The sequence below is a fragment of the Pelodiscus sinensis genome, chromosome 5, assembly GCF_049634645.1.
Source record: "Pelodiscus sinensis isolate JC-2024 chromosome 5, ASM4963464v1, whole genome shotgun sequence".
Taxonomy (NCBI): domain Eukaryota; kingdom Metazoa; phylum Chordata; order Testudines; family Trionychidae; genus Pelodiscus; species Pelodiscus sinensis.
Genome location: NC_134715.1, coordinates 31,718,980 through 31,746,359, shown reverse-complemented (window position 1 = coordinate 31,746,359; position 27,380 = coordinate 31,718,980). Strand labels below are relative to the sequence as shown.

The 27,380-nt window shown below is 43.1% G+C and overlaps 1 protein-coding gene across 3 annotated transcripts in view; it reads right to left on the bottom strand.

Annotated features, from left to right (window-relative positions):
* Positions 1-27,380, bottom strand: part of ANK2 (ankyrin 2) — a 602,743-nt gene that overhangs the window by 363,548 nt on the left and 211,815 nt on the right. The gene's annotated exons all lie outside the window — the stretch shown is intronic.

Genomic DNA, 27,380 nt, shown 5'->3' with positions numbered 1-27,380 from the left:
TTGAACGGAGACTGCCCGGGTCTAGCACAGGGTGCGGGAATCAGCATGGTCACTAGTTGGTGCTTGATACAATCGCCTTTTTGATAAGATGTGGGGAAAAAGCTGCATAAGAATCCCTATATGTGATTGCACTGCAACACAGAGCTGACACAAGGCAAGTAAGATAGCTGTAGCAACTTCGGAGTGCTTCCCAACCCTTTACATTCTATGCAAAGGAAGGATGCATTTAAGATTCTGGGGTAAACCCAAATCTACAAATCTCCATGGAGTTACTCAGGATTTGCAGCACAGTTGCTGAGAACAGAATTTATTATTCCAAAACTGGAATCATTAGCGTTATTCTTTTCCACTTGGCAAGAAACCCACAAAGATGTAAGTCATACTTAATAGGTGATTTCACACTCACTTTTTATTTCTACTAAAAGGGAAAAAAAGCTATTAGAAGCTAAATCTTCTCTTGCCCCATATGCCTGCTGGGCACAGACTCGTGATCTGTTTTATTCTAATCAAAGAATTTCAATCTAATTTATTAATAAATGTTTTTTGATCCAATTCATAAATGGGCAAAACTCCCATTCCCAGGTGCCATAAGACTTTAATAATAGTTTTCTGTCTCTATTAGGACAGAAGACCGGCAGAGACACCAGTATTCTATCCCAGCTCTCTAATTCATGGATTAAGAATTATTAATTTCAATTACAGTAGTGGATAGAGGCCCCACTCAAAACAGGTTCCATGGTTGTACTATTAGCCAGGATGGGTAGGAATGGTGTCCCTAGCCTCTGTTTCTCTGGAGGTGGGTGACAGGGGAGGGATCACATGAAGATTACCGGTTGTGATCCCTCCTTCTGGGGCATCTAGTATTGGCCACTGTTGGAAGACAGGATACTGAGCTGGCTGGATCTTTGGTCTGACCTAGTATGGCCTATCTTATGTTCTTACTAGGCGCTATAGAAACACACATACACCATTCCTGAAACACATGCACATTAGTGCACGGTAGCAAAGTCACTGCTGTAACGTCAATAGACTAAGAAAACTACATTTGGAAGTACAGGCAGTCCCCGGGTTACGTACAAGATAGGGACTGTAGGTTTGTTCTTAAGTTGAATCTGTATGTAAGTCGGAACTGGTGTCCAGATTCAGACACTGCTGAAACTGACCGCCAGTTCTGACTTACATACAGAATCAACTTAAGAACCCCAGGCATCCCCAAGTCAGCTGCTGCTGAAACTGATCAGCAGCTGATTCCAGGAAGCCCGGGGCAGAGCAACTCTGCCTGGGGCTTCCTGTAGTCAGCGCTGGTCAGTTTCAGCAAAAGCTGACTTGGGGACGCCTGGGGCAGAGCAGCTGGGGTGCTGCTGGGTTGCTCCAGTAGCGCCGCTCCTCGGTGCTACTGGACCAACCCAGCAGCACCCCATCTGCTCTGCCCCAGGCGTCCTGATTCAGCCGCTGCTGAAACTGACCAGCAGCGGCTGAATCAGGACTTGGGGCAGAGCAGCTGGGGTGCTGCCGGGTTGGTCCAGTAGTGCCCAGAGCGGGCGCTGCAGGACCAATCGGCAGCGCCCCAGCTGCTCTGCCCCAGAGTCCAAAACAAAAGCCTGGTCTGCTGGGGGGGGGGGGGGGAGCACACTAGCTGCACTCTCCCCCCCCCCCCCCCAGCAGACCAGGGACACGGGGAGCAGAGCCGCAGCGGACCGTCTCCAGCAGACCAGGGGCACCGGGCGGGTTCCCGCGCTTCTGAGGCTTTGCCAGAGCAAAGCCTCAGAGGCGCGGGGAACCGCCGCTGCTGCCGCTTCAGTCCGGGTGCCTGTGGTCTGCTGGGGACCGTCTCCAGCAGACCACAGGCTCCTGGACTGAAGCCGCAGCCGCAGCCGCAGGGGGGTCCCGCGCCTCTGAGGCTTTGCCAGAGCAAAGCCTCAGAGGCGCGGGGAACCGCCGCTGCTGCCGCTTCAATCTGGGTGCCTGTGGTCTGCTGGGGACCGTCCCCAGCAGACCACAGGCACCCAGACTGAAGCGGCAGCAGCGGCGGTTCCCCGCGCCTCTGAGGCTTTGCTCTGGCAAAGCCTCAGAAGCGCGGGAACCCGCCCGGTGCCCCTGGTCTGCTGGAGACGGTCTCCAGCAGACCAGGGGCACCGGAGCAGCTTACGAACGGGGCTTTCTCGCCCCGACTTCCGGGGCAAGAAAGCCCCGTTCGTAAGTGCGGATCCGACATAAGTCGGATCCGCGTAAGTCGGGGACTGCCTGTATTGCGATTAGGTCCAAATAATACTAAGATGGTTTCCACAGTGTGAGCAAATAGTTCATCTTACAAACTAAATCATTCCCACTTTTTTTTTAAAAAGGACTATACACATTCATATGTAAATTCATATAGGACTAGTAAAAAAAAAGTTATTTATTTCTTCCATTGAATATGCTCACAAAAATACTGTTCCACTTACTATTGAACAAAGGAACAGAGAAACTTGCCCTCCTTCCTAGACATTAGCTAGGGCTAGCGAAACAAAAGGAAGAAGTCACTTTAACTGCTTACTCAGTTGAGGACGAGGTTCAGAAAGAGGAAGAGAACCAATGAAGCATGAATGCAGTATGCTGCAATTAAAGCAGCTGCTAACATAACGAACATCTGTATCATAACAATATGTTCAATATGCAATGGTCTGCAACTCTTTTTATGTAGAGCTACTTATATGTAACTTTTTTTCTTCGTAGAAGTAGGAATTTTCATGTTAAGTAATGCCTCAAATAAGGCAGACAAAGTATCACTTTGCATCTGTTATGCCATAATTAGAGCTGTGTTTTGTCATGGTAAATGTTTGGGGACATCATGGAGTAGTCATTTGTTATTAGTGTCAGAAATTCATGGGAATCATTTGTGTAATGTGAAAAGACATGGCCATGCTTTTAACTCATCAGCAAAATAGCCTTGTTCACTATTTTTAAATGCTCTATCTTGTTCTTGATGAGTCTTGGGACGATGTTCTTAGTGGTTGTTTTGTTACAGTATGAATTTATCTTGCAAACTGCACAAAAACCTGATAAAAATTCATTTTTAAATGTACTGTAAGCTATGAAAAATCACAGACAGATAAAAATACTGACATTATGGGAAAAACACACACCGCAACACTGAAAGATCAATGACAACATTGCAGCAATGCATCTTGACTTGGAAAGATGGGATCACCTCTCTCCAACTTTAAGGCTTGCCTCAGGCCCCTGAGACTATGGAAGCTGCTATCCATAGAATTTAATTCTACTTCCATTGTGATCCTCCAGCTAGAAAAGAAGAGGGAAACAGCATTGCCAGAGAACTCTGTGACAGCCAGAGAAATAGTCAGGAAGTCTCAAGACTTATTCGTGGTGGAACGCTGAAGCCAGATAAAAAAGAAAGTCAGAGGGAATAAACAAGGCTAGTGAAATGCATGTACCACTGCAATGAGGCCAGATATCAGTGAAGGCTGTTGAGACTGGGGATGTGTGAAACAGGTTTCTGAGATTTTGGGGAAAATAAAAATATAGTGGGAAGCATCCACTTTTGGCTAGGAATACTAGATTGCAAACAAACAAAGGAATAAACTGAAAAAGCATATCAAATACCTTTTAATGGGGCATGCAATGCTAGAAGGGACTCACACGCAAACTTATTGAAGGATGACATCCTCATTAACCTTAGCTGCTGTTTGCCTGTTTTCTGTAAATCTTGGGAAATCATTTTTGGCAAAAGGATCTTACATGCAATCATAGAAAACAATGTTTCACGAAAGACATGTTACAATTTCATATATTCTGTTACCACAGAAATAAAATATGAAACTTAGTAAATAAAGAGTCAAACATCTTACTATGTATCAATGAAAGTATTTTATTGAAATAATGCCTTACTTGGCTCTGGTAACAAAATCAAAGAGGAAGGGTATTGAATGTCCCACTTATTCCTCACTATTCTTCAAACTGCCAGCCTGTCCATTGTACTGTTAGGGTATGTCTAGACTACATGCCTCTGCCGACAGGGGCATGTAAAATAGGCTACCCGACATAGTCAATGAAGCAGGGATTTAAATATCCCCGGCTTCTTTAAAATAAAAATGGCCGCTGTGCTGTGCTGGCTCAGCTGATTGTCGGCACAGCGCGCGAGTCAAGACGCGGATCGGTCGACAAGGGAAGCCTTTGTCGACCACTCCTGTAAACCTCATTTCACGAGGCATAAGGGAGCAGTGCAGTACTTACAGTCAACCCTGGCAGTTAACTCTAAGCACTACACACCAAGTGGCCTGGGGGAGCGCGCAAAGTCTCCTCCCACCCTCCAAGGGGCTCAACACTTAAAGTCAACTGCTAGCTGCTGCTCAGCTGGTGGATGACTAAGCACGGGGCTCCTTTGCACGGTGGGGGCACAGAGCAAGAGACTTCCCTTACTCTACCTCCCCCAGGCCCTGACTGACCTGGGGGCAAGTGGGAGAATGCGAAAAGTCTCCTCCCACCGCCAGGGGCACAAGCGCCTAGAGGGAACCGCCAGCTGTTCAGAACAGCTGATGGTTCTCTCTGGGGGAGGTGGGATCAAAGACTTTGCATGCTCCCCCATTCTCAGGCCAATCAGGGCCTCTGAGTGGGGAAGCACTGAAGTGTCCTGGCTCCGCCCCTTCCGCCTGAGGCCACTTCAAAAATTTCTGAAGCAGCTCCAGGTCAAAAATTATTGCCCACCCCTTCTGTACAAACTGTCAGCGTTTCAGCACAGGAGGACCTTGACATTAGATAATACAGGGATTGAGTTGTTAAATCACTAACCATGCAATGCTGCAATCACATCCATGATAAATACCCATCAGCTTTCAACAGGAAGTCTGACCACAGAACAATTATGAAATCGGTGGTTAGTAAGATATGATTACCAGGAAGAATCCCATGAATGAGAGTTTATGATGAACAGTAAAATGAAGCTCTCTAGGATTATCTCCTTGTAATTAGTCTTTAAATATATTTAACTTGAGGAGGACCCAAATCAGTTATTATGACAAAGGAGAATTTAACTAGTTGACTTCTTATAGCTCTACCTTCAGTCCCCATGCCATCTTTGACTATGATTAAGTGTATTGGCTATGGAAAACTAAAGGAAGTAGTACTCCATGAAGAGGATGCAGTAAAAAAACACCTATCTTCCGATAAACAACTTTAATTGGATGGAATAAATCCTGGTTTCAGTTTTGTTCAATGAGGCTATATCTATGCTGCAGCATTATTTGGGAATAACCAACATTATTCCAAGAACAAAGAGCATGTCTACACTGCAAACCATTATTTCAAAATAATGGTGAGCTGGAGGATTTCTTACTCCGACTCCTGAAACCTTCATTATATCAGGAGCAATGGAAGTCAAAGGAAGAGTGTTGTTCCTTGGACTTCCTGCTGTGTAGACAGCACTAAAGCTGAATTAACCTATTCGACTTGGGCTATGTCAATTGTGTAGCTTAAGTTGCATAGCTTAATTTGACTTTTGCCCTGCTATGTAGACATGCCCTAAGATGCCAAAGTATTACATATCCAGAAATTCCTAAAACAGTGTACCATCTAGCAAATTATGGAACAGTTCTTTGAAAGCTCCTTAACAACATGCCAGCTAGTCCCCATGGAAGAGTTCAAGAATACTCTTGCAGCAGAATTAAATCAATTCTATTAATCTTATAAATGCTTTCTTAGCTTGTGAGAAATGTTTCCTTACTGAATCCCTTGTTTTTTCAATCCTAGGAACTTCATATCCAAAAAACATTTGCTCTGCCACTTGAGCAGGGAGGGAATTTCCAACTGCAGTTAGGAACAGTAGTCATGATACAGTCCAAATGACTCTTGCTAAATATTCCTGTGTCCACCATATCAACTCACCCATAAATGGCAAATTCCATTTTATCTCTACTTGTAAGAGACATAATATCAACACTCAGAATTGAGAGTGCGGGCAAATTTTCATAACTAGCTGCATAAAGTTTGGTGCCTCATTCTCATAGGTACCAAGCAACGCCAAGTTAAGTCAACAGGGGTTGCAGATGGTTCAGCACCTTTGAAATTAGGTATGATTCTAGCAATGTATGATTCTAGCAACCTAATTTCAGACACTCAGATCTGAAAATGTTAGCCATATATTTTATAATCAATTTACCCACTTGTATGCCTGATGAAACCCTATTGTTACAAAGGGAGTTATGAAGTTTTGCTTTAAAAGTCCTTTCTATCAGGCGATTTGAAGGCAAAAATGCTTAGTGTGGGAAAATAAGGTCAGGAAGAGTAAGCTTAAAATATACTTTACTTCTGTGGAGTAAGAAAGGGAACTTAATTCAACCAAGGTACGGATGACAACAGTAGCATCCAAAAGAAAAACTGCACTACCATTAAAATGGGGCAAGACAAAAATCTATCCTCTCAAGCTTCTGTTATCAAACTGGACTAAATAAAAGACTTCCTATTAACAGATAAGATTCACCACTGATGGAGACATAGGAGGTGAAGAAAGGGACTGGGTGACTCAATGAACTGGCACAAAAATATGTGAATTTTAACCTCAGGATCAAGTAACTGACATTTGATCAATGTTTGGTAACCATTTTTTTTTAATGAGTGGTCTCAGTCAGATTTTCAGAGAACAAAAGGCCACCAAGAACCAGCTACTGGGCCCTATCTGAAATAAGGAAGTCAGATATTGGGTAATAGAATAGTCGATTAACTCAATGAATTCTTATTGGTTACTTGACTTTTCTATACAGGCAGTCCCCGACTTACGCGGATCCGACTTATGTCGGATCCGCAGTTACGAACCGGGCTTTTCTCGCCCCGGAGGATGGGAGCAGGGGGACGCCCAGATGCGCCGCGGTCCGCCACCCCCGTCCTCCAGGGCGAGAAAAGCTGCAGACCAGGGAGACGGGGAGCGAAGCCTTGGAGCACGCCCGCAGCGGGACAGCCCAGGCGCGCTTGGGCTGTCCCCCTGCGGGCGCGCTCCAAGGCTTTGCTCCCCGTCTCCCTGCAGACCAGATAGATGCGGAGCAAAGCCGCGGAGCACGCCCGCAGCGGGACAGCCCAAGCGCACCTGGGCTGTCCCGCTGCGGGCGTGCTCCGCGGCTTTGCTCCCCGTCTCCCTGGTCTGCTGGGGTGGGGTGGGGTAGGGTGCAGCTAGTGCCCCCCCAGCAGACCAGGCTTTTCTTGCCTACCCCTGGGGTAGAGCAGCTGGAGGCTGCCGGGTTGGTCCCCCAGCGCCGCTCCGGACCAACCTGGCAGCACCCCAGCTGCTCTGCCCCAGGCGTCCTGATTCAGCCACTGCTGGTCAGTTTCAGCAGCGGCTGAATCAGGACGCCTGGGGCAGAGCAGCTGGAGTGCTGCTGGGTTGCTCCAGTAGTGCCGAGGAGCCGTGCTACTGGAGCAACCCAGCAGCACCCCAGCTGCTCTGCACCAGGCGCCCCCAAGTCAGCCGCTGCTGAAACTGACCAGCGGCTGACTACAGGAAGCCCGAGGCAGAGTTGCTCTGCCCCGGGCTTCCTGGAATCAGCCGCTGATCAGTTTCAGCAGCAGCTGACTTGGGGACGCCTGGGGTTCTTAAGTTGAATCTGTATGTAAGTCAGAACTGGCGTCCAGATTCAGCCACGGTTGAAACTGATCTGTTTCAGCAGCGGCTGACACCAGTTTCGATTTACATACAGATTCAACTTAAGAACAAACCTACAGTCCCTATCTTGTACGTAACCTGGGGACTGCCTGTAGTCTCCGGGGGCAGGGCCAGCATCCAGAACAATCCAGCCCCCCTCCCAGGGAGCTCCCGATACCTTGTGCTGGTGCCTCTGTATCAGACCCCCCTGTGGACAGGGGCTCCTGCCGCGAAGCAGCCTCTTTCCACGGTGGGCCTAGGCTCACCACAGACAGAGGCTGCTCTGCAAGATGCAGAGCAGCCACTGTCTATGGCAAGCCTGGGCCTGCCACAGGCAGAGGCTGCTTCACAGCTGCCTCCCCTGCTCTCCCCTATCACTGCTGCTGCCTCTGATAGCCAGCTCCCCCCAGCACCGGCTCCTGCTTCCTCCCTCCCACTGCCTCTGATACAGAGGCAGTAAGTGAGGGGGGGGCGGGAGAGAATGCGAGTAGTTAGGAAGATTAACCAATAAGCCTAAGCTTATCGGTTAATCTTATACTCAACTACTCATTTACATCCCAATTCTGAAACACATTATCAGTGACCCAATGATAAATCAGTTTCCAGAAACACTTACAGTAAGTAGGTAAGAATAAGTAGGACAAGGAGTCAATTGAAATCCATAAAGCTGCAGTGATTTACACCAGCAGAGGATGTGGCCCAAGATACAACAGGGATATCTATTGCTGGGTGTGACTTCAGCCTCCTCTGACTCAACCAGCAAACTGGATGTTTACCATTTTTCCATTAGTTATTGTTGCATATCCCTTGTCTCTTTCTATATATATATATATATATATATATATAAGTTTTTCCTGAAGGGTGACAGAATGACATCATCACACTCTCATACTCCCTGGCTGTGAAAGCAAAAGTGGCCAGAGAGAGAGAGGGGTCGGTCACAGCGAGCACAGGGCGCAGCCCTCTAGTCTCCTGTGCAATCAAGTTTCGCGAATATATCTTGTTTTTCCACTTCAATCCACCCAAATCTGGGAGCCAGTCATCTGATGACTTATCTAACCTTATATACAAATGTGATGTATGAGACACGTTTATGAAAATAGTAATGGTTAAAAAGTATTTTGACAGTTCTTGAAGGTGAGAGAGTCAGTACTTGTCAGGAAGATTTTTCATATGTTGTTCCACTCACTTCCAAAAGAATAATTTCTTTCACACTAATAATCTTTACCATGTACTGACAACCTGGAATACTAGGTCAGCCTCCCATACAGGAGAAAGTTGGCATGTTGTCTTTGAATCACGGATCACCACTGTACTCTTCTGATTCTTGAATGTACTTTATATCAGCTTCTCCTTTCAGTCTGGATAACAGGCTGTGCTCAAAGTACACTGAAAACAGCAATTGCTTTAGAGTGTACCTCAATGTGTTTTAAAGTACAATTTAGAAACTGGTATTGTGCGACTGTGTAGGCAAGCAAGATCATCATTAATGCACTAAACAATGCCTTTCACAGTCCTGGATATCAGGGCAAACAAAAAGAACTCCATTGCGGATCAGTATAGATAAGATAAATAATATCCCAAGTGTTACTTACTACTGAATTTAGCTAAAAGTTAGATTCCACAGCCGATTCTACAACAAGCAGTAGAGCTCAAAGTGTGATCAAGGTAAAAACAATCCCAAACTATTTGCTCTGGCTTTCCCTCAAGCTTTTTCCACTCCTCCAACTATACTTCTCTTCTGCAATAAAGAAAAGAACAACCAATCTGCTACATATAGCACCAAACTAGAAGCACTTCAATTAATAGACATTTTAGCCAAGTATAGGCAACATGGTTGCAATGGTATTTTAGTTTTCTTTAAAGGTTCAGCTTAGGGTTGCCAGATGGTTTAACCAAAAATACCGAACATCCTCCCTCCCCCCAAAAAAACCACCGGGGAAACAAATTCTGTTAAGAAAAAAAAGGGGGGGGGAGACCAAAGTTGTTGAACAAAAAGAAAAAGACCCCGACAGCAGTTATTAAGCAAAGAAAAAAAGAAGAAAAGTAAGCATGGCCCCTTTAAAAAGAAGCATTTTTTTTTTAATACTAGCAGCCATTTTGTTTTTCTTTCCAGCCACAAGACAAGCCCCTGCGGAACCAGGTAAGCGGGGGGTCCGGGGGCTGGGCCCAATTATCGAGTGAGTCGTAGGGATGCCAGGTGTCCGGTATTTTTGCCTCCTGGCAGGGGGAAAAAATCAGAAAATACTAAACATTTTAGGTGTCCAGTATTTTCTGAATTTTTTTACTGGACAGGAGGCGGAAATACTGGACTGTCCGGGTCAATACCCGATACCCGGCAACCCAACTCAACCTGCCTTCCCCATGCTTCCCACATTTTCCAATGGTCAGAGTAAGTGACATCAAGTTTTACATGAGCAGGAACAACAGGACTAAGTCCCATGTGTATATGGTTAAGATCAAACAATTTAATTAACTGACATTTCCCATTTAGCTTTTTAATTTGTTCTCGACTCTACCTTGCAATATAAAATAAATGTTTTTATTTCCAATTAAAATCATTAATGCCGAGGATGTGAAAAAGTTGGGTTTACATTTTGATCAAGACCCACAAGAATTTGTTCAACTTTCATTAGCTATAAGTTATCCAGACAAAGGATTAACTGGATAGGCATCGAGCCTACTAATGCTCCTCTTTTCCAGAACAAATTAAATTAGAGCGCGCTATATGCATCTACATTATTGGTTTTATTTCTTTAGCTACGTCAGCAGCTTTTCACCTTGCCTTTCCTGACCGGCCACCGAGAGCTTACTTAGATTTAAGATCTTCACAGCAGGGACTCTCTTTCTCTTATGTGTTTATATTGCACATCAGCATGGTGGGGCACTCATCTATGATTGGGCACCACTACAATATAAATAATCAATCATTCCTTAAGGCAAAATCCACTCTCATTGCTGTTGACTTCAACTCACCCATTTAATTTAATCCCACAGGACACGCATTCAAGCCACTACAAAGAAAAACAGCCAAATGGAAAAAACATTAGAAAGATGTGTCATATTTAAGTTAGGACTTCCCTCAAAAATGTTCCTTTAGTTCATATTTATGCCACTTTGGGGGTAGGAGGAAGGCAATCCTAACACACTTTGATTAATCTTTTACTGAATCCAGAAGCCGACCTTTTGTGTGAAGTGTAAACATGCATTTAATGTCTACTATCACTAAAGAACTTGTGTGTTCCACTTGAATAAATGCAAATGTTTTGCTCTCTCAAAAGCAAAGTTGTACTTTGTTAATAGTGTCTGTCTTCAGTATTGGAAAGACTCACTAATCCCATTCATTAATTGTTCTGCACTTATTAAATGGTCTGTATGAGATGATCATCTGGGGTTTTCTTGAGTCTCCCTTGAGAGATTTCTGGTTTCTACTGGTTACCTTGATCTGAACCCTGAGGCTGCATCTGTCCCACCACGATAAGGAAAGAACAATAGATAAATAAATGATAGGGGAGGAAGGATTAGGGGAGAGAGGAGACCAGACCAACTATGGCTTATCACTAAAATAATCAAACGAAGCCAAAACGCAAGGTAAGAGAAAGAGTAATGCATTTATTTTTAATTATATCTCCAATATTAGACAAATGGCATTTTCAATTATTTCTATCCCTCACAATAAATGTTGAAGTTAAATTATACATAATACCCATTAAATCAGCACTTCTGCACTATTATGTAAATATCCCCTACGTAATTGCTCATTCTCTCACAATACGTGAAGCATAGATAGAAGTACTAGCAGACACGCAAAAAAAAAAAAAAAAAACCCAGGGAGAAAAAGAGACCAAATCATTTTTGCACCTCAAGAAAACAACAAAAAACTAATTTTGGCCCAGATCCTCTCCTGGTGAAAATCGACTCACCTCCACTGAAGTGAAAGTAGTTGTACCCCAATACAGATATCAACAATTTGATCTTTTTGGTGTGTACCTCTAGCAGTTTGAATGCGCATTCCAGTAAAAAGACTCTTACCTTTGATAATACTTTCACTTTAAGACACAATTTCCCCATAAAAATAACACGACTGCACTCCATTTAAGAACTAATTTGCACTTGCAAAGGTTTGGTCTAAAATAATTTTCCTTCTCAATTTGTATCATTTTGATGTGGTTGTCATTCTGGTGCATCCAACTCAGGGCAATAAATCATACCCCATTTTACAGCAATCTCCACTCTCTAAAGAGATACAATTGAAGTTGCCTAGATATACTTTGCACCTATTTTTTAAGTAAGTCAGGTAAATATTAGTCAGCTCTGCATGGTTTTCGTTGTTCATGTCAGCATGAAAGCCATGGATAGTGGCACAGAATAAACCTGCTTTCCTGTATATTTTTAAATGTAACCTGTTTACCTTGTTTCCTTCAGATACATTAAAAAAAATGCATGGTGATGTGTCATGCAATAGTGAAGTCAAACACTTCATTTATCAACATGTTGAAAGCCAGGACACATCTTCAGTGACAATTCACCTAGGTGACTCATCTTCCCAGCTGTGTCTCTACTGTTGCCAGGGGACCTCAACACAAAGACAGCTAGCCCTTTGTTCTTTGTGTATGTTAACCCCCTATTTCCATTAGAGATTGAATTGCACACTAATATAAAAACAAAAATCAGACGGAGACAGAGTTATCCCAAAACTATTAGGCAAACACAGGCATTTAAGAAGCCACACTTATGTGAGATACCCATGGGTTTGGGTTCCATGTTGGCTTCTGGTATTGAAAAAGAGACTTGTATAAGGAGATGTTAAAATCTATAAAAACCATTTGGGATGCTTTCAGGAACAGAGACTTTAACAACTGCCTTAAGAAGTTATTTCTAAGTTTCAGGGACAAGACAGCACCTGGATCGTTAGATTCACTGATGTACTCTGGCAATGATACGTCTGGCTTAACCAGTAACTGGGCTTGCAGCTTCTTTGTGTTTTCAGAACTCTGCAAAACAGCTGCAGCATAGCAGCAAACCTGGCCCACACTTTTTCCGTGCAGTGCAGTCAATGGACTCAATCACAGGAACTGCTCTGAATAGTAATCAATTCATTAGATCCAAGAAAAGTTGCCTTAGTAGCACTATATAAGGATATTTGCACTTTCATCTCAAGAGCTTAGCTAACATGTCTCTCAACGCTGGCATACTCATTTCCCTAAATAGAGAGAGGGTGGGTGACTTGTCCATGGTGTCACAGTGATTCACTAGGAAGGGCTATGAGCAGAATCCAGGAGTCCTCTCTCCCAGCCCACTCTTCTAGCCAGCAGCCCACATTCCCTCTTTCACACTGATCTTCATTACAATTATGCTTGCACTATTTTGAAGGGCAGGAAGGGAAGTCACTAAATAAACCAAAGTAAAAACACATCTGTGGCAAAATGTTACTTGTGAATTTGTTACTGGCACTGACTTTTCAGTTGTTACACACACAACCCCTCCCCCCTCCCTCCTCCCCCTCCCCCCCACACACACTTTACTTTTATTTTGGAATTGCTAAGGGGTGATGTATGTATGTTTTAAATTCTACAGTAAATGCCACACCGTAGACACGGCAAGGAACATTTTTAAAGAAACGTTTACTAACAATGACTATGATTTTGTATAGGGTTCTTGTCAGCATACATAAAAGAATTATTGCCCAATTCAGCAACGCTATACATTGAAATAATGTTAATAACATTCATAAAAGTGTTTATCCATTTTCAGGGAATGCAGACAAACATTTGGAAATCCAGGTCCCTTATTTGCTAGAACTGGGTGTAAATTAGAGCACCCAAGTCATCTGTTTCATTAGATGTACTCAGGTAATTCCAAAATTAATTTTAAAATGTGACCAGTTTGTTTTTACAAAGGCCCCACTCATTTTAAGGTGTAATTACTCATGTATTATACACATCAGATCTTGCCACTGCCTGCCAAGAAATCCAAACGAACATTTGTTTGTGAATATATTGCAGATCCCACTAAAACATGTACACAATAGATTCCCACACAACTGAATTGCCAGTCAAAATCCAGACAAAAAAAGATAAGCATGTTGCAATGCATAAAAGTGCAAAGGAAATTCTGTCAGGGTTTGTAATATTCTTTACTGCAAATAAATTAAAACTTGTTTATTCAACGTGCCATTTTCTATGCAGGGAGAGCTGCGAATCAATCAAGGGGGACTCATCATTTGCTTTCTATACATTGTGTGGGGGACCCTAAAATAATCTTGCTTAGAGCCCCCCAATGGGCTAGAATCACCTTTGTCACTAGTTGTAGTTGAATTTACATGACCTCACCTTAGCAGACAAACATAGTCTTCTCTTTTCAGAGAGGCAAGAGAATGGGCTCTCAGGCACCTTAAAATTACCATGTTGGTCACATGCCATCTGGTGATTGCTATGGTAACCAGACACCTGGTAGTGATACTTTTTGACTAGGCACATTCCCTCAAGTGCTTTGGATTTTAGTTTTCGTTTTTCAGTTTATTAATTTGATTACATTTTATTTTGTGATGAACAAGAAGAGCTGATTGTGTTTGCCTAGGGAAGCAAAGATTATCAGAAGTGAATTTAGAAGCATGTTTTAATGCAAGAGACAGTGAGAAAAGATCATTTATTCCACAGAATTCCAAGTCATTTGATTTACATTAACTACAGGAAAAGTATGCCTTCATAATAATTTCTCAGAAAGATCATAACAAATAAGCAATGTTTATATTAAAGCTCTGTCTCCTTGGCACAAATCATAATAACCCTATCAGACCAATAATATAAATATTATGGGCAGGTCTGGCAGCACAACCTATTATTGATTGCCAGATTGTTTTTAGTTGCTTATAATTTTGTTACACATTAAACATTTATGATAAAAGTTTCCATAAAAATGTTTCTCTCAGGCTTCATTTCTGGGGGAGGATAATGGGGGGAAATTTCAGATAAAGCTTTCTCTGTTACAAAGAACAAGGCTAAGAAAAACATTTTGTTTTTCCTGTGTTAAAAATTCTGGAAACCTTTTCTTTGAAAGCTCTATCTCCGCTTTGGAGCATGGTCTTGAAACATGCTAAAAGGCAGTCCTTTTACTTCCCTGTGAAAATCAATCCACACTTGTCCAAATTTTTACCTTTTGAAAAAATTGCCACTGGGTAACGCTCTTAGATTTTAGCAGCTAAATTCCTAGAGGGTTCCATTCCCAATGATCTAGCCTGAGGCTGGACAAGACTTTCCTTGAGAATGCAGTTGGGGCCTTATCACCTGAACTGAGAAGTGGAAGCTTGTCTCTCCTGTGCTATCAATGACTCACTGAGGAAGTGGGTCTGGCCCACAAAGCTCATCATCTAATAAACCATCTTGTTAGTCTTTAAAGCGCTACATAGTCCTGTATTTTGCTTCAGCTACACCAGACTAACACAGCTACATTTCTATTACTATTCTAGGCCTAGGCATCTTAAAGGAACAAGTTGCCTGGTTTAAATACAGAGGGAACAAGAGCTGGACCTGAAGAGGACAGGGACAGTAGGTTGAAATAAGAAAATTGAGGGAAGGGGTCGCAACTGAGACTAAACACTGAAAGGGGAAGAGTAAATCTGAGATAGGGAGCTGCTGGGAACGACTGGGTAAGGAGATGGAGTCAAAACTAGTAAGATTGGAGGAAAGAAAGGGTGACACTGGCAGATCAGATGCCAGCAATCAGCAAGGCTTTAAGCTTCAGCTAAGGACTGACAATTCATTGCTGAAAACCACTCTGTTTCACCTGTGTGTTAGTATGGTTAACACGACCATTGGATCTGTAACAACATGTTTAAGCTTGATGTAATGCCTATTAAGATGCTGCTTGCATTGGTCTCATCTTTATCAGGTGTTATACGGTAATATTCAAGTGTTTGCTTTGTATCTGTAAAAAAATGTTTGCTCAAACTGTGAATGCGGTCAGGAGGGTCTGACTCCTGCCCATCAAAGCCATTGTGGAACACCGCAATTTAAAGACTTTTTAATTGACCTCTTTCACCCATGAAGAGGCTATTAGAAAAAGGGTGTCTTGCATTCTGGAAGAAGAAAACAAAAAACAGCAGACAATTTTTTGCATCTTTTGTTGTTTGGATTCTCTCAGGGCCAGAGCTTGAAACAGAAACAGAGATCTCCAGGTAGTCCTAAAAGACATTCAGAGCTTACAAATTACTACAACCTTGTCACCTTTTGACACCCAGAAACTCATTTGTGTATATATTTGCCTGCTTTCACTTTGTAATAACTCCCATTTATTTTCTTAATTGATAAATCCTTAGATAAGGCATTTTCAGTCTGCCCTTACATTGGCATTCACGTGAGATAGGCAAGTTGAACAGGAATTTATGTCCACTAGCAGATGCTCACTTCCATAGCCTGGAATGGAACCTTAAATTCCAGAGTCTCTCTATTCCTCCTACTGTCATCAAATAACTGTGAATCCCTGGCAAAGTTCCCCATTCTCCTCTACTGCTGATCCACAAAGAAGATGGCAGCCTATTACCACTATCACTTACTCCATTAGCTCCAGTGGCAGAGAGCTGTGTGAAGGATATAAATATCCAACCCTGCTGATGACACCATAGGCATCAATATAAAGCCACATAATGGAATATCTGTGGGGTTTTTTAGTTTTTCTTAAATAACAAGCAACTATGTTAAAAGAACATTCAGATTGCAAAGCTAAGCACTCAAAAGTTAGGAAGTGCCAAAATTAAAGTTGCTTGGGCAAATTTAGTATTACCTCTTTGTGAATAAGCATTATTCTTCTTTCATTACACGGTCACATGCTATGTTTTTCACATAACCATTGCCTCATTCCATGCACAATTCTCAGAAGCTCTGTGATGGCAGCAGGGACACAATCCAAACCTTCAGGGTTGCCTTCAACTTCCTTAATCATAAGGCCATCCTTTGTCTTCCTGCTATCTCCTGCCTCATTTCACTACACTTTCCCATTTCTGCAACAAATTAAGCAGATGTCCTTCAAAGAGCTACACAAATCTGATTTTTCCCCATATAGCACATACATTATGCTGTCTCTTTCCCACCTGCCTCCTTGTTCCAAGTTTCCAATCCCATTCTCCACTGCTCAGATTTACAGAAGTCTGGACGGATAAATATCTTCACCCCTTTACTTGTGTTCTTTTTCTGTTTTCAAACTCTTTTTACTCAGATCTCTTGGCCAATCTCTGACCTCTGGACAGACATATACAGCTCCTCCATATTTCAATGGAAGCTGAAAATGCACTCCCTGGAGAAGCCTAATATAGATACATGCAATTGTACAGACAGAAGATATCAGTCATTTCAGAAAATCATGTCTTCTTTAAAAGTGTGTCAAAAGGCACATTTGAAACAACAGAAGCACAAAAATAATGTGTTCCCGGTTTTCACCTTGGCTGTTGCCAAGCAAGAAACGTATTCTAATTTTGATGAGCCTACAATTACAGAGCTACATTAGCCAAATAAATCATAGACATTCACACAGATTAGATTCTGTGCTTAGACAGGTTATTTTATTTGTAAATCCTGAAACACACGTCATAATCAATTGGGCTGACCAGCAGCTTGGTGGCTAAGGCGTTAGCCTAGCCAGGTATTTGGTCAGCCATTAACAATGCAGGTAGGGATTTCAAACTGGGACAAAGGAATTTTTATCTTTTCCCTCCTTTGTCTGAGTCAGGGCAGTTTGTTCCTGGTATTAAAGGAGATGGAAGACGCTTCTCTCCTCAAGAACGGACTTCTTACAATGTGTAAGTAGGGCAAAGTTTAGACAGTCCATCAGGTTTTATTCTTTTCTGGTTTGGGAATTTGGAACTGAGGTTTGTGTTGTTAAAAATGTTTTTTATTTCTTTAAAAGTGGTTTTTTTCTCCCCTCTCTTTTGCAATTAAGCTTTCTAACCCAGGGAATTTTCTCTGAGTATATCAATTGAGTGGCTCTTACCATCTAGCTACCTCAACTATGCTTGCAACAGTAGTTTTGTTCTGGTAATAAAAGTTTGTTCCCTTTTTCTAATTAACCTGCTATTGGTTCATTTTGGCATCCTAGTTTTACCTTATGGATGAGATTCCCCAAGTGATCTCTTCCCTGATTTTTTGTGGAAATATTTGGGTGGAGGCAGCAGATATTCCCCAAAGTCCAGGTATTAGAATTTTTTTTGGGGGGGAAGGGGCAGTTTTTGGTAGCAAGCCTATAGAGAGAAGGTTTTGGGGTGCATTTGTTGTGCCAGAGTGGGGAACAGCCTTGATGCACTCATAATGAGAGTTTAGGAAGCAACTCTTCGCCATGGTAAGCACCTTTGTGCTACTCCAGAAGGAGGTTGTGGACCTAACCAGAGCACACTGTGCTTAATAGCAGACAGTATGGTTCCTGAGGTGGTTCTTAATCAGTGGTCCCCAACCTTTTGGGGCTCCCGCGTGCCCGGGGCGGGGCCGCCCACGTGGTGCCCAGGGGCGGGGCCGCCCACGTGGTACACACCCAGGGCCGGCGCCGCGCACAACCAGGGCATGGCCAGCCCTGAGCACTTGGCGGCACACATAAATGCCCCGGCCAGCGCCATGGCGCCCACGGGCACCTCATTGGGGACCACCGTTCTAAATGGTGCTTGGAAATGGGATGAAATAAAACCAGTATCAGACTCTGGAGCTGCACGTGATTGCTTTGCATCTTCCTCTTCAACAGTGTCTAGTCTTTATTTTGGTGCTGCTGAGGATTTGGTCTCTTCATCCCAATTCCATGAATACTTAAGCACATGCTTAAGAATTTTGTTTAATAGGGATGGTCTTAAACTCATGCTAAAGTGGGGACTTTGTGTATAGGATTACTAGTGGACTCCCCTCAGCTGCACAACAGACTGAAGCAGAGAGAGTGGGGAAAATCTGACCCAGACACTGATTTGCCCCACACCACTTTTTTTTTAAAGTGAGAAATGAAAACTCACTAGGATTAGGCATACTGATGCCATTCATTCCTAGTACTTTAGCAAATGACTAATGCTAACCCCTTGAAATTATCTTTCAGTGCTCTGTAGAGTTTTACTAGCCAAACCCTGTCTGCAAGCAGCCTAGAACAGTAGGGTTGCCTGCCAGGTGTCTGGTATTCACACAGACAGTCCGGTATTTGTGGGCTCTGTCTGGTAAAAAAAAACAACCAGCAAATACCAGACATATGATATGTCCGGTATTCCCTGTTTCCCTCAGACAGAAGCCTGGCGGGGACAATTTTCCCCTGCCACGTCTGGCAGGGGTGGGGGAGTGAGGAACCCAGCAGAGTCGTAGTGAAAGGGGGCAGGAGGGGACATTTTCCAGGTGCCACATAGGGGGACACTGGGCTGGGGAGGGAGCACATGCTGCTCTGGCCCAAGTGACCAGCAGAGACCAGGGAGTTGGCCACATGATGCCTCCCTCAACACCATCCGTGGCCAATCCGCGGCTCACAAGCGACTCTTGCCCCCCAAAAGTGTGACTCACGAAGCCATTCCTGCGCCCCCCCAAAACAGCCCCCACCCACTCACCATGAACCCCAGCTTCCCTGTGCTTACCGGGTCGGAGCTGTGGGGTTTTAAAAATGGCACCCAAGATAGCAGCCGTATTAAAGGGCAGCCTCCTTTTTAAAAAAAAAAAAATTTTTTTTTGGCTCAGCAATTCTGTTCTGGGGGGCTTTTTGTTTGTTTGTTTGTTTGTTTTTGCCTAACAACTTTGGCCTTCCTCCTTTGTTTTCCCCCTCAACAGAATTTTTTCCCAGCATTTTTTTCGTGTGTGTGAGGGGGCGGGAGGGGGGAGGTGTTCAGTATTTTTTGTTAAACCATCTGGCAACCCTATAGAACAGGGATGTGTAACCATGTACATGGTTAAATGATGAGGTTGGGCTCATTAGTTAATGTTCACTGTTACACATAGGCTCCCAATATGCATGGGATGCGGACTTAAAAGCCAGCTCGTAGCGTGCACTGGCTCCTGGGGAGACTTCGGATGGTATGCATGGGCCTTCCAGGGAGCCTTCAGATGGGAGACGGTATGAAGGGGAGTTGGTTTGAAAGCTGTCTCCTTATGCATACCAGCTTCTGGGGAGCCATCTGCCACCCCATGTATAACTATGTAACCGCTGAATTTTCAGTGGTTACATGGTTACTTAATTACACACATTTTAACATCACTAGCCTAGGGTCCAACTAAGTCAATATCAATAAGGGTTTTGTCTGGAACTGGATGACAGGAGAGGGATCACATGATGATTACCTGTTGTGTTCCCTCCCGTTGGTATTAGTCACTGTCAGCAGACAGGATACGGGGCTAGATGGACCTTTGTTCTGACCCAGTATGGCAATTCTTATGTTTAAAGTCTTTCTTGCAAATTGCTATTGGGAAAGCTCAGGTTTGTGATTAAACATGATTTGACAGCATGAAGACAATGAGTAGGAAAGTCCAAAGAGGATGCATGTTGGCGTGTGATTATCTGTTGTACAATGTTGCCATTTATAACATACTAGAGGATTTACCTGGTGTTTCTCGGGGACTTACGTAAAATAATTTTTATTTTTCTTCTTTTACATTGTTCTGGGGTGGGTTCCAGTATGCAGGCTGCCCAAGGGAGAGAATACAACCCCAGCACTCTCTCACCATAGCAGCTTGGGGCCAGATGAGAACCGCCTGTTCATGGCTGGTCTAGCAGACACAGCCAGAGGAGGGATGCATGTCTTCCTGCTAGGGGACAGACACACAGAAAAACTCTCTCAAATAGATAATAGATAAAGCGATCTAACCTTTCTACTCTGTGTTGGATGTACAGAATTTGCAAGTAACGTAAGATGAATAACTGATTTTTAATATTAAAGTAATAAGTATAAAGAGTGTTTTAAGCAGTAGAATGCATTTCATTGTATATCTCTACTTCAAAAACAAAAGCACCAATCAATATTTCTAACTGACACCCCTTCTGGGGTTATTGTGGGGAATGGTATAATACAGTCACATTCTCATCAAGAGGTTGCTCCTCTCATAGAACACGAAGATTAACACTCCCACGGTGTGTAAAATGGTGAATCATTCTAGCAACAGCAACAAATGTTCAGGAAAAAGAGATACACAGTTCATTTTTCCTGCTTAAAGTAATGTCTCTTTTCCTATGCTAACTTGTGAATAGTCCAATATCCCTATTACATAAATAAATACTGTTTACAGTCAGCATAAAGCATACAGAGAAATCAATGAAGTCTTTTAAAATGTCCCTCCACATCTCAATAGATGCTAGTTCCTCATTGTGTCTGAAGTGCACATGGATGAATCTCTTGAATACAAGGAAAGTTTCTTTGCCTCCCATTGGCCAACAGAGAGAGGACATGGTGGCTGATTATAGAAGCCAGTGTCTACTCTGCCTTCCTTATAGTTGTGATATATTGAGCTGCATTCTCTGGGTACTGACTGATCACCTGCTTTGGACCAGGAAATAATTTTTCCCCCTATTGGGTTCAACTGGCAAGAGCCTTCCTCCTTGCAGTATTGTTTAAACCCAGTTTAGGTTAAAAATAGTAAGAACGGGAATGTAGTGTTAGAAGGATTAGAATATTTAGTCCACTGAAATTGTGTCTCAGTGTCCAGTGTGGAAAAAGGCTAAAAGGGGCTCCCAGAGGCAAGACCTCAAATAAGTTTGTTGGCCACTGGGCCTGTAAGATAAATGAGAGACACAAATTCTTCACAGACTAAGGTTCCAGCTAGTACCTTCTCCCTCACTGCATAATGAGGCGGCAGGCAACTGAGATTGAGAGGATTTAGAAGTGCACTGAGTCCTACAGGTTTGGCTGAAGATAGTCTACCCAAACTACTGGTTATATGGTGGGTGGCATATAACCCCACAATGGACCAATTAAATGCCTGGTATGTGTGAGTGGATAGGCAGATAACAATGCTGAGGGGAACAAAGTAAAGTTGAGATTAGCTGCTTAAATCTATTTCTGTTTCCATCTTTCATTCACCTGCATGTGTAGATCAAATAGATCACTCTAATCTGCACGTAGGAGCCCAGATCCAAACAAAACCAAAATTGTGTTAAAATTAGGAGAGGGACTGTGAATTCATAATCACTATGTTTGCCCTGTGCTATGAAAGCCTGACCCTGACTACACCTAAAGTACCTGAATACTTGAAATAACAGAGCTATGATTCCCAGCACTGAAAAATCCTCTTTGACACTTTTCAGCTAAGAATTTTTGTGGTTTCTGCAAAGCCAAAGCAGGCAGGTTCAGCTGATAACATTCCACCACTTGGTTCACATAAAAGCCCTCTTCCTAAGAGGTGATTCCTCCTAATGACAAAAGAAACATTTATTGGAGAATATTTATTTTCCTGATGTTTCAGAAAATATCTGTATTTATTGGCTAAACGGAATATTTTACTCTGGTGCAAACAAACACATTCTCACAACTTTTTAGGCAACAACTTATGTTTTCACTCAAATGACGAGTACTCTGAAAACAGTCTTTCAACCAGTTGTGCACCCAGCTTATAGTAATTTCCTCTAGATCACATTTCCCTAGTTTACTTTTGAGAATGTAATGCAAAACCATGTAAAAAGTCAGAATGTAAATGAGTAGTCAAGTAGGCCTAGGCTTATGGGTTAATCTTCTTGATTATTTGCATTCCCCCTCGCAGCTAGCTGCCTCTGTATCTTTATCAGAGGCAGTTGCGTAGGTGGCGGAGGGAGCAGAGGAGGTGGTCATGAAGCAGCCTCTGCCTGCAGTGGGCCCAGACTTGCTGCGGACAGAGGCTCCTTTGCATCTCGCTGAGCAGCCTCACTCCACAGTGAGTCTGGGCCCGCCACAGGCAGAGGCTGACTCATAGCACCAGCCCCAGTCCGAGGGGGGTTCGCACTTTCTGTGGAGCAGTCTCTGTCCATGGTGAGCCTGGGCCCGCAACAGGCAGAGGCTGCTTTGCGACAGCAGCCCCTGTTTGCAGGGGGAGGTGGGTGTCCCTGGAGCAGGGACTATAAAATAGTCAAGTGACCAATAAGAATTAATGTAGTTACTCAACTATTCTATTACCAGATCCCTGGTCAAAAGCCTTACTCAATGTATATCACATGTACTGCTCCCTCACCCACTAAATCAGTAATCCTATCACAGGAGAAAATTAAGTTGATTTGCCACAATTTGTTCTTCACAAATCTATGCTGACTACAGGCAGTCCCCGGGTTACGTACAAGATAGGGACTGTAGGTTTGTTCTTAAGTTGAATTTGTATGTAAGTCGGAACTGGTACGTACTGTAGGGGAAACTCTAGCCAAACATTTCTCCAGAGCTCAGTTTTATTCTCCCACACCTCACTTCCCTCAGTCCTTTATTCTCAAGCTGAGGTGTCTGCTGAGAAAAGCCGCTCCGTATCTCTCTGGTCTGCTGGGGGGGGGGCGCTAGCTTCGCGTCTCCCTGGTCTGCTGGGGGAGAGGGGGGCGCTAGCTTCGCGTCTCCCTGGTCTGCTGGGGGGGAAGCAGCTAGTGCAGGGTTGCCTCACCCCGTTTGTAAGTAGGGATACGATGTAAGTCGGATCCATGTAACCTGGGGACTGCCTGTATTCCTTATAACCCTATTATCATTCAGCTCTTCAGGTGTTTACAAACTGATTGTTTAATAATTTGCACCAGGATCTTCCAGGTATTTAAGTTATGACTGATCTATAATTCTTTTTGGCCTTGTTCTGGGTTTTTGTTTTGGTTTGTTTTGGTTTGGTTTTGTTTTTTAAAGATAGGCATTTACTGGTTCAATATTCTATTTAGCAGATGTCCATGAGGTCATCATATTCCATATATATAGGTAATTTTATAACCCTAATAACCAGTCTCTGAGCATCATAAGCTTTTGAAATCTCATTGTCAGAAAAGTAAGCATCCCACATAGGGCTGAACTGATGCAGCGATATTAACAACCACCACAATACTTATTTTACATCTCCATTATTCTCAGTCTCACCGTGATAGCATACTAGTTATGGTGAACAGTAACAGTTATGTAGATCAAGACTCCTACACCTAGTAAAGTGCTAATAAGTAATTTTGGAATGCTAACACATTCATTGCTTTTTGGTTTTTGTTTGTTTTTTTCCAGGGCTAACTTGGTGGTACTTCATTATTAAAAACCTCATTTGGGGAACTGGGAAGATTAGAGTTAATGCTGTGAAATCTAAGATGTGGCTAGGGCAAGACAGTCACTCTGCCCCTCTCTATATATAGGTATGGTTCTGATGCAACCACTTGAGTTTGATACACTTAACCTTGAGGGAACAGCATCAGAGATACTGGTGCCAGGCTGACCACAGTCAGGAATCTGCCACTGTTGCTCTGAGAGCAAGCTAAGTAGGGAAAAAGAGAAACCAAAACAAATCTAACACCAGAAGCACAAGTCACCCACAAATATATCCAACAAAACAGACTGAAGCCAGTGCGACGTAGTGAACTGAAAGGAACTTTTTGAAAGGACTGGCTATAAGAAATGACATTTTGTTTTTAAACCATGGGATTTAAATATGATATTCATTTTCAACTCACCAGTTAGTATAATTTTAACTAAGAAAACAGAAGGCCTGCTACATTTGGGAAACACTAAAAAATGCCACAATTGTTGTATGCACAATGAGAAGGTGCACCCATCAATAACAATATGCAACAGAGGATTAATGTTTATTTTACAGAAGTTCTGTGGCAAAGATTTATTACTAACAGTAAATCTTCCCATGGGAAAGACACCCACAGTTTTCATTGACAACACTGAATATTCAAAAACACTGGCGGCTTTTTCATGGAAGATCAATAGCTTTGTTTGCAAAACAGTTTTTTGGGGGGGTTACCCATGCAAGCTGAGGATTCTATATATTTTTGTTAGTCTCTAAGGTGCCACAGGATCTATTCATGGCCTTTTTGAAGTTACAGACTCACACAGATACCCCCCCCCCCAAAGATGTCAGAATTTGTGTAAGTGTTGAGAGAGTTTTATTTGTAATTTTTAAATACATACAATTTCATTATTAAAATATACACAAACTAGAACTTGCATTTGTTTCTAATTTTAAAATAGGTAAGTTCTTAAACTGGAATCTTTAAATAATTTTTTGTAAGAAGCTATAAACTAAGGATGTAAAAAAACCAGGGATGTAAAAAACAGGTTAAAAAAGTAAACATGTAACCGTTAAAAATCCTAGCGGTTAAATGGTTACACATGCTGCAGTCTCTGCAGTATAAACTGACTCCCAGTGAGTACCAGCTCCTGCCTGCAAGCCCCGCTCCCAGGGAGCCAGCCACATTGTGGGCTCTTTATACTGCAGAGCCTCCAATACAGGGCAACAGGTGGCTGATGCTTATCAGTTAGCTGTTTAAATGGTAATACTCTTACATCTGTACTATAAACTTACTATATCCAGTGGGGTAGCTGTTTTGATCCCACAAGGTGGGTGAGGTAACAGCTTTTATTGGACCAACTTCTGTTGGAGACAAACTTTGTCTTTTGTTAGTCACATTGTTTATGGTGCTAACAAACGACACTACATTGGTGTCTATATTCCCCAGTGGAAATCAGAGCCTCATTGTACTCGTTACTGTACATATGTATCATAGGGGATGATCTCTGCCCTAACTCTAGTTCATAATATAAGGGTACATATACATTGCAAAGCAAACATGTCTTTACTCAGGTTAGCTAACTCATATTTGCTAACTCAGGTTAAAACAGCAGTGGAGACAGGACATCTTATCTTTTAACTTGGATTAGCATCCTGAGCTAAAGCCTGCAGGAACTCCTACCTCAAGTTAAACCAACACTGACACTTTCGAATATCCAATCCTAAATAGACAATACAGACAAAGGAAGCATTATCTCTAATTTAAAGATGAACAACAGAGAGAGTAAAAGCCAGTGGTCGTCAGCACCCAATAAATCCCAGTAATGCTTTTGAAAATTTGCCCATAAGTAATTTGCCCAACATCACAAAGGAAACCTGTGAGTCCAATCCAATGCTTTTATCATTAGGCCATCTGCCTTACCTAATCACCAAAAATAAAGTGGAAAGCAGAACACACTCTGGCTACGTCTAGACTGCAAGCCTCTTTCGAAAGAGCGTCAAGACTGCAAGCAGTACTTTCAAAAAAGCAAGCCGCTTTTTCAAAAGAGAGCAACCAGGCAGTCTAAATGCTCTCTTTCGAAAAAGCCCTGTTTGCATTCAATAACACCTTTTTTTGAAAGAGCACTTTTGAAAAAAGGCGTTCTTCCTCGTGAAATGAGGAGTACCGCCGTCGAAAGAAAAGCCGCATTCTTTCGATTTAATTTCGAAAGAACGTGGCTGTAGTCTAGACGCAGGTGAAGTTTTTTCGAAAAAAGGCTAATTTTTTCTAAAAAACCCTGAAGTCTAGACACAGCCTCTGAAGCACTATGACGTCTCAGAGGCAATCTCCCTTTCCCATAGAGTTAGGTAAAATTGTGCTTAATCTGAGGAATAATGATACCTCTATTACATTAAAACGTGTGTTCAGCACTCATAGATAGAACTATTTATGGAAAACAGACTCTTAAAACATGGCATGCATGTAAACTCAATGACTAAATTTTTCAGAAGAGATCCCCTGCAGCCACACGCTCTTATCCAAACTAAAAACATTTGCTAGTTTAAGAGGGACTGGTGTGGAATGGCAAAGCCGTAGCATAGAACAATCTATGGCAGGGGCGGGCAAGACCTGGACAGTCCGGTATTTTCGCCTCCTGTCAGGTAAAAAAAAAAAAAATTCAGAAAATACCGGAAATGTCTGGCATTTTCTTTTTTTCCCTTCCAGGAGACGAAAATACCGAACACCTGGAAACCCTACACACACTCAGCAACTGGACCGGCCCGGCCCTCCCTCCTCCCTTACCTGGTTCCACAGGGGAGCTGCCTTCTTGCTTCGATCAGGAAAACAAGATGGCCGCCAGCAAAAAGCCTCAGACCATGATGTTTTATTTTTTTTTATGATTTTTGCTTAATAACTCTCAGGACCTTCCGCCTCCCGCCCCCCCCCCCAACAACTTTGGTCTCCCCCTTTTTTTCCCCTCAATAGAATTTTTCCCCTGGTGGGTTTTTTGGGGGGGGGGGAGGTGGGGGTGTTTGGTATTTTTAGTTAAACAATCTGGCAACCCTATCTACACTCCCCTGCCCCCCAGGCCAATCAAAACCTGGAGATGGAGGAGCACAGAAGTCTCCTCCCCCCTTCCAGGAGTGCACAGCTGGAAATTCCCCCTAGGCACTACACATCTCTGGCAGGGCAGGAGCGGGGGGCAAAGACTTCAAACACTCCCCTGCCCCGAGGCCAATCAGGGTCTCTGGGCAGGGGAGCACGGAAAGTCTCTTGGACTTGCCCTTCTGTCTGAGGCCCCAGCCGCTTCTGGGGTGGCTCACAACCACTTTTGAAATTGATTAAGTCCTCCCCCTTTCAAAAAGGCCCACCCCAGTCTATGGCTTTCACTGGAGTAACAGTAGTGATGAATTAGAGAAAACTGTCTGTTTTGGTGATTAAGGTACTTCTCAGGTCTCAGAAAACCTGTGTTCAATTCCCTTCTCTGCTACCTACTTCCCTGGGCAAATATTTAATCCTGCTGAGCCTCACCTTCCCAGTGGTCAAATGGGGATGATAATACTTCTTCTGTCTTGTCTACTTATACAATAATCTCTGCAGGCCTCCTACTATCTGTAGATCTTACTTGAGGCTT